Raw genomic sequence first — 8,792 nt, 5'->3', positions numbered from 1 at the left:
AGTTCCACTGAAGGTTCTTGGCGATCTTGAAAGCTATAGGCATTTAGTAAACAGTCATAACCTCAAAACAGCCGAGATATTAAGTACACGTGCGGAGCTATTATCGGAAGTTTTCGCGCTTAGCATTCGTCCAATGTTCGATTTTTCGAGCACCCCAGATCAACTGATTACGATATTATGGCTAAGTATAATGCTTGGGAGAGATCTGGGGAAGATTTCGCCAACCCGACGAGGAAACCTCATCCGAGGAAACGCGTGTCACGAACGAAGTCGTCGAGAAGGCTCAGGCACTGATTTCAGAGGAACCGGGGCGATCACTGAGGAAATAGGCGTCAGAATTGAATGTTAGCCATTGAACGATGCGTGGGATGGCAGAGGAAGACCTACAATAAAAGTCGTACACAATAAAGGTGCGACACATGCTGTCTGAGGCTGCCAGAACAAAGCGAATTGCTCGCTGCAACCGCTCGAAAAAATGAAGCTGCGGGTCGAATCAGATTATTTTTTGATGAAAACATTTTCACCGTTGATGTGAAGATTAATCAAAGAAATGACCGCTGGCTTGACCACGACCCCGAGGACGTCTCGATTGTTGCTCGAGCAAAATTTCCAGAATGCATTCACGTCCTAGGTGTTGTGTCCAAGTGAGGGTGATATCATGCCACCACGTTTCTTTGAAAATGGACAAAATATCACAAAAGAAGTATATCTGCAAATTTTGAAGAATGTCGTGAAACCGTGGATGGTAAATGTGGCCTTACGGAGACAAAATGTCTTTCAACAGGACGGTGTACCAGCTCATACGAGTCATTTAGTCCAAAACTGGCTCTCAGATAACATTGACATGTTCTGGTCAAAGGAGTTCTGGCCCCCGAATATCCCAGACTGGAACCCCCTCGACTGTTTTGTCTGCAGCGTAGTCGAAAGAGTTACCAATAAAACGAGACACCTTAATGTCGCATCTCTACGCACCACTATCGTAGCAGCATTCGCGAATATGGACAGCGCTGTTTCAAAGAGTGCGTGCAAACGATTCAGGACAAGATTGGAGGCGGTCATTCCAGCAGAAGGGGAATACATTGAGTAATGTTACTCTTGACGGATACCACCGCTTGTATGTAAAAGGATTTTCATTTTCATTTGTATTTTTTTAAATAAATTTGCTTTTAAACCAAAGCCTCATTTGCCCGGATTAAAGCGCCGTACCCTGTATTTTGTAATAATCGCTTTTGGTGTATTAATACAACTTAATTAACTTTTAGAATTATTAATAATTCACTGATGGTCATTTGATGGCTTAGGTCTCAACTTTGTGGAAATTCATATTCATAAAATGAGGGGCGCAATGTATTTTTCTACTGCTCTTTAGTTGGGTACGACAAGTTTCAACGCTTAGGCGTCATCATCAGTCCTGATGATGACGCATAAGTGTTAAAACTAGTCGTACCTGAATAAAGTGGAAAAATACCCTGTATTCTTCATTCCATCACTGACAGTCGCTTGCCCTGAAGTGTTGAGGATGAACACCAGTAAACATAATAATGCTCCCTTTAAAATCATGTTGGTACCCAACAAAACATTGTGAAGTGTTAAAATTAATCTTCAAGGCTCAAAAAGTCTAGTTATTTCTTAGTATTAGCCGTCCCTTCCAAACTCATGTAAATATTGTTATTTAAGGGCAGAAAGAAGCCCGTGTGAAATTTTAGCAGATTCCTGATTCATGTTTTACCTAATGAGCATTGTGGTACCGACCTGATAACGGAATGTAGTTCTTGGACACATACACGTTCGGCAAGAACAAAGAATGGTGTGCCATTTACAAGTACTATCGAAGAGTTACTTGTAGCTGGTAGACATTGCCCTAGTGCTTCCCCAAATAGTGATGTGTGATGGACACATTGCGGTGAACTTTCGTTTTCCTCTAAGAAATACGATGGATAAATGTCCATTAATATGTATACTGCAACATTTTTAACCTGTCCACTTTATTAATCCATATTCACCTGAGGTAGCTATGCTTTACATCAATCTTCTATTTGTCTTTCTTACCGTTCTCTTCCTCTCCGTACTCGCGTCCTCCTACAGTCCATCCTGAAATACGTAAACTTTTAAAAATCTATTTTCTTCCCAGATAGACTGTATTCGGTATTCGCACTGCTAAGGAGAGAGAGCCAACGACGACGATGGTGACAACATTCATTTGAGCAAAACGGAACACTAAAAATCTACTCCGATTCGAAAAATATTTCTCCCATCTCCCGATCTCACGAAACGGTTTTTGTGAGGGCGCCTTAGTTAAACATTAAATAAAATGCCAAATTGGTCGATTACGGATAAATGAAATCTTTCAATATAATATTAGCACATCTACTCTTAATAAACATGGTAAATATAAAATTTCGTGCAGCTCACTTTCACACATTAACGTATAGTTAAAGAACTTACCACGCGCAAACACTCGGACACACACGCAGACATCGCTAAACAAATTGTCAAAACTTGCTTAAGGAGCCTCAAAACATGTATGGACTTCATTTCAAATCAAAAATTCGGAATTTTTCATGAAAAAGTAAGAAATTACGATAATCTGGAGAATGAATGGGTGGTTAGGCAGAATTTTTAGAGAGCGAAGGAGATACGTTAATCTAGCTTTGGCATTGATGAAGTTGAAAACAGACTTAAACAAATACTAAAAAGGGGTGACACATTAGTGCTACAGCAGATGATGTGATTTAAGGAGCACTACCACACTCTGGGGACGATTCACTTGTTTCCGAAAGTATTTCATAAGTATAAACAGTTTTCTCCCAACACAGGATTCGGTTAATATTTTTTAGTTTTTTTGCGTTCCTTACTTCAATTAAGAGTTTGATTCCGTGACATGTATAGTTTATTTTATTTTTATTTTTCCACGAAATAAACATTTGTTTTCACACGCAAACTGAATTGATATAAAAGAAATAGCTGATAGAAAGGCAACGGCAAGACGAAAGGTAGTCCACAGCGTTTTAGTGAGACTTTGTGAAGGCGTCGGACTGCAATGCGAGACCATTGAAGATATGGTGTCACGTTAAAACATTGCTGAGGAAGGAAGCGAAAGATCAAATCCATCAGTTTCTTATAAAATTCCTAAATAAGAGAATAATGAATCATGATAACTACGGGCTTCACTCTGTTGCAGCCGGAAAACATTCCCGCATGACTGAGTCCAGAGACGAGGAAGGGAATACACAGAAAATTTGTTAGAATAAGGACTAGTATGGAAGAAAAATGAAGTAAAAATAGAAGCCAAAATAAAGGTAGGAGTAAGATAAAGATGGCACCTCTCGCCAGCAATATTCAACGTATATCTGGAAGAGGCAATAAAAGAAACACAAGAACTGGGTATCAAAGGAGTCAAGGTAAATGGAGAAGAAATCAACATTCTCCGGTTTGCAGATGGCATCGCAGTAGTGGCGGAAACGCGATAGGACCTAGAAAACTAAAATCCTTGTCTGCGGAGGAGAGAAGCTGAATGCAGATAACACAATTCGAGGGGTGAAACTAGATCCTTCATCTACATGGGCAGCAGCATAACATAGGATGGGAGAGGTTCAACCGACATCAAGCGAAGAATAGCCCAAGCTAAGAACGCATTCGTGAAGAATAGGCAATTACTCTGTTCAAAGAACCTAAGACTGGAAAAAAGGCAGCACTTCGTCAAGAATTTCGTGTGGAGCATGGTGTTCTATGGTTCCGAGACTTGGAACATTGGATAAGTGGACCAGCAAAGAATGGAAGCTTTTGGAACATAGTACTCGAGGAGAATGCTGAAGATTAAATGGACACACAAAGTAACGAACGAGGTAGTACGTATATAGAAGAGCAGAAGAGGATAGGACTCTATGGAGAACTCTACGGCAAAGAAGAAATAGATGGATTGGACACGCATTGAAGCACAACGGATTGATTAGGAATATAATAGAAGGAAAAATAGAAGGGAAGATTCCACGAGGAAGACCAAGAGACATGTACAAAGGACAAATTAAGAAGGATGTGAAGCAGAGGAGGTATTAGGGATTGAGGGCATTGAAATTGAATAGAGTAGAATGGAGGGCTGCAGTAAACTAATCCTAGCATTGAAATGCTGATGATGATGATGAAGGACTAGTAGTCTTAGGACTATGTTGAGGACAGGTAAGTTAGAATACGCCAAGTAAAAATCTGAGAGGAGAGTGGGTATTTTAGGGGTGTGAGGTAAAATTATCGGGGCAATATTGACAAAATAATATACAGTGAGGGGCAGAGGAGCCAGTGAGGATTAGCGGTTATACTGTCCAAAATCTAAGCACAGAGCAGAATTAATTATGAGACCACATTAGCATATATATATGTATATTTATATATAAAGGCGAGTTCAGCTAATTCAGCTTTAAACAGATGTGCATGTCGAAATGTAATCATTGAGAGGAGGAAGTAGAATGAGTATGCGATAAACTGGACGAAAATATGTTTTGGGGGCGTTGCGAGAAGACAACATGTGGCTAAAGGAGTGGAATGCATGTAGTGACGGGTGAAGTGTGCATTTGTGATGGATATGCAAATGGAAGTGTGCACTTTGGTTGAGAAATGAGCGTGGGATAAAAACAATAGTTTAGCTGAAGAAAGGGTTAAGTAATGACCGGCACCTCGTTCAAACAATGTAAAAATGAGGCAACACATTATAGGCATATTTGATGTTTTGATATTAAACTATTATTATATTTTGGGCATTTTTACGAGCAGATTCCGAAGAGAGAATGCAGACTCGGATCATTATTTTATGAAATTAAATGTCATGGCAAATTCAAGTGAGTAAAAGGAATATTACTACAAATGTGGAATGCAAAAACTGTATGCAGTGCGAAAAGAAAAGATCACCAATTATCACTGGGTAACATTCTAAGTAAGCAGAAGAGATGCGTACAGTTGAAGAAGACGCGTTGGATAATCAAAAGGATAATGAAGCCTTCAAGGACACAATTATTTTGAAAACAGAGAAATAATTATAAATCCATGGATTACACGAGAAATGAAAAGAGACGTTTCAGGCGTGATACTACCTTGATCAAAAAGTTCCCGGAATTTATTCAGAAAATTAAAAATACAAGTTTATTCATCTAAATCTATATTGTCCCCTTCAAAGTAATCCCCATCGACTGCAACACACTTATGCCAGCGCTTGATCCAATCCTCAAAACATTTTTTATATTCGGTTTTCGGTATGTCCATCAGTGCTTCCTGCGATTTTTCCATTACTTCCTCTCGGCTGCTAAAACGCGTTCCCCGTAATGGTTTTTTAACTCGATTGAACAGAAAGAAGTCACAGGGAGCCAAATCAGGTGAATTCGGTGGCTGTTGGATGGTATTTGTTGCATTTTTCGTCAAAAAATTACGAATAATGATAGCACTGTGCGACGGTGCGTTATCATGGTGCAAAATCCACGAGTTTTCTGCCCACATTTCTGGTCTCTTTCGGCGAATTGCTTCACGCAAACGTCTCATAACGCCCAAATAATACTCTTTGTTTACTGTCTGGCCTTCTGGCAAAAATTCATGATGCACTACACCGTTGTAATCCATGAAAACCGTCAGCATTGCCTTCTTTTTTGACTGAAAACGACGTGGTTTTTTTGGTCTCGGCTCATTTGGTGAACGCCATTCACTTGCCTGATGTCTGGATTGCGTGTCGTACTCATAAACCCACGTCTCGTCTCCAGTAATGATCCTTTTGATGAATGTGGGATCGGATTCAGCCTCGCAAATCATGTCTTTTGCGACGTCAACACGGTCTCTTTTTTGCATGAAATTGAGGTCTTTTGGCACCAACTTTGCTGCTACACGACGGAAACCCAAATCATTAACCACAATGTCTTGGGCGGATCCATAGGCAATGTTCAAGTCCTCCGCTATTTCTCTGATGGTTAATTTGCGGTTATTGACCAACATTTCTTTTACTTTATCAATTTTTTCACCGACTTTCGATGTCGATGGTCTGCCACTGCGTTCATCATCTTCGATTGACTCACGACCACTTCTGAACCGCTCGTGCCACTGGTAAACGACCGTTTTTTTTAGAGAATCGTTGCCGAAACACTTTTCCAACATTTCCAACGTCCGTGCGCCACTAAATCCGTTTTTTACGCAAAATTTAATACAAGTTCGTTGTTGCAAATTTAAATCCATTTCTGCAATTGTAAAAAATCGCCAACACACACAGAGATAGATGTACTCTTGGCTACGTAACTTTTGCAAATGTCAAGTTATGACACTAAGATTTAAAGGGAATATCAACAACAGATGTACCAATTTAACAAAAAAAAACAGAACTCAAATCGGAACGATGGGAGCGCCACACGGTGGTTATTCCGGGAACTTTTTGATCAAGGTAGTATGGTGGAATATCATGATTAATCAAAAATTGCCAATTTTTAATTAAACACGAGAAATGGTTTACAAGGTGGAACGTAAACGAAGAATGAGGGAGGAGAACGTATGCAGCAAAAAATGAATAATAATAATTGGTAGAATCTTACGATAGAGAAAAGAACTGAAACGGGTGGTAGGAAGGTACAAGAATATTAGAAAGACGAAGAAATGCGCACGCTTAAGGTATACAAGAAAAAAATATAAACGAAGCGTATATTTTCATCATACTATCATAGAAGAGAAAATATTGGGAAAGTTCAAATTGCATGAAAATTCATGAACGGAGGTTGAAAATATGTAAAACAAACTGGAAACGATGAAGTCAAACCAGTGCTTAGAATAACTGTGGGAAGGAAGGCCACATTATTCTGTACCCGTACTTAGCATTGCTTTGTGCCTGAGAAGGCCGCGTTATTCTTTAACAAATTTTGGTGTACAAACAGAACCTACTGCTCACAACCAGACGACTATTTATAACGGAAATTATTGACAAGCACGAGAAAGGAAGCGTCTATTTAGAACGTCAATCAAATGAATAGATACCTAATTTTTTTGTCTCCGCGGATTTCAAGGGCTAAGGTTAATTAATTGTGATCGAAGAATTTTGGCTTTCCTTGGTGATCCCTAAGCACCACCCACCGCGACGATCTGATTCCGCGGATTCCCTCCTATCCTTCACCCGTGACACGTGGACGGAGCCGCCTCAGTCACTCCACGAAACTCCTCTCACGCACGCACGCAACGCCAAAAGGCGGGCAGAAAGGGGAGCGAATGAATGGAGGAGGGAGAGCGGGTGCGGGGGCGGTGGGCGGGCGGTGCCACCAATTAGGGCCCTGATGCGTGTTCCGTGTCACAATCCTCCCCTCCCGCCCACCCGGGATTCCCGACGGACGCCCTCTCGCCCTCCCTCCCCCCCTGTCCACGCCGAGTGACAGACGGCCCCGAGCCGCAAGACTTCGTTTCCCCCCTCCCGACCTCCGGCCGCCGCCGCTCGCTGCTTTGTGGAACTTCCGAGATTCTCTCCAAAAGACGTCTCCGAGAACAACAGTACGCCGGCGGTACGACATAAAACGGAAAGTGGTGATAAATACGCTATTTTATTAATGTGCAAACTTGGGGCAGGTGTGGACTCCGAAACTTCAGTGGAAAAGGAAGTGATTAAGGGTCATTTATCCTCTTGGATGGGGAGTGGTTTAATATTGAGCTAAGCTTCAAAAACAGTGGGTGTCCTCTATCATTCCAGTACATAACCATATAAAATTGTTGCTATAGAATCTTACCTTGAAGGCTAGAGGAATTCTGGGCCGTACACTTGAGCCTGTTTTCTTGATCTGAGGCCGTTTTTTTGAGGATACACCTCAATTAACAAGTCCCATAAAACGTTCTAAAAAACCGAATGAATCTTTTAAATCACATCCACGGAAATTCAGACAGGTGATAAAAGATTGTTGGCATAAGAAAGCTCTTAATGACAAGAATTTTTTCAAATTTTGTTTTAGAAACAATTCATGACCCCCTAGACATTACCAACTTAGACGAAGTAAAGTCGATAGTGCCTTAATTACCATCTTAGGATTATTTTTGGGTGAAATGGATGGAGGAAGGTTGGAATCTTCAAGTGACGACGAAACTCGAAAGAAAGTTATCGGATACAATTCCAAAATACTGCAATTAGAGTCAAGATTTGCGAAACTGAGTGGATGCTAATTAATCTGATTTCGAAGGTGGAAATCCAGGAATAAAGCATGTTAGAATTCCACTGAAATAAATTTGATTTCATTCTCTGCAAAATCCAGAGAGAAGTGGGGCTGAAAAACTAATAGAACTAAGACAGGTGACGCTAACCGAGATATTGCTTGACGATGGGCTTATGCCGATAAATTAGCCACTTATAACGGGTGAGTGTGTTTCTGGACTTGCGCAAGTGACCGCTGGCTTTGCAAACAAGCAAAGGAATTAAATCAATCTCTCTATTCAATGTATGACTACTGGGCGGACGAATGTGTAATTTACTCGGATACAACTTTACGAAAGGCAATGAATTTCCTAAAATAAAAATGCACGCGGAAACTATCTTTCAAGAAATGGTATTTAAATTAGTAGCTATGAACGTATTGTGAAATTCTGCAGCGGACTGCTTGAAATGCCATTCAGTTCCTCTACTGTAGAACAAAATTGTTTTTTGGGACAAATCCTCTGATTAAAATCTGCAATAACTGCAACCACACGCATTTGAATTTTTATTTCGTTGAATAGCCTTTTAGTCCAATACCCCATTAGATCGTAGATCTCCATTCTTCTCTCACTCGCTGTTACGCACCTATCCATAGTATCCCGAATTGTTT

This window comes from Hetaerina americana, unplaced genomic scaffold (genome assembly GCF_022747635.1).
Source record: "Hetaerina americana unplaced genomic scaffold, ioHetAmer1.1.p SCAF_10, whole genome shotgun sequence".
Classification (NCBI taxonomy): Eukaryota; Metazoa; Arthropoda; class Insecta; order Odonata; family Calopterygidae; genus Hetaerina; species Hetaerina americana.
This window is presented reverse-complemented; position numbering follows the sequence as displayed.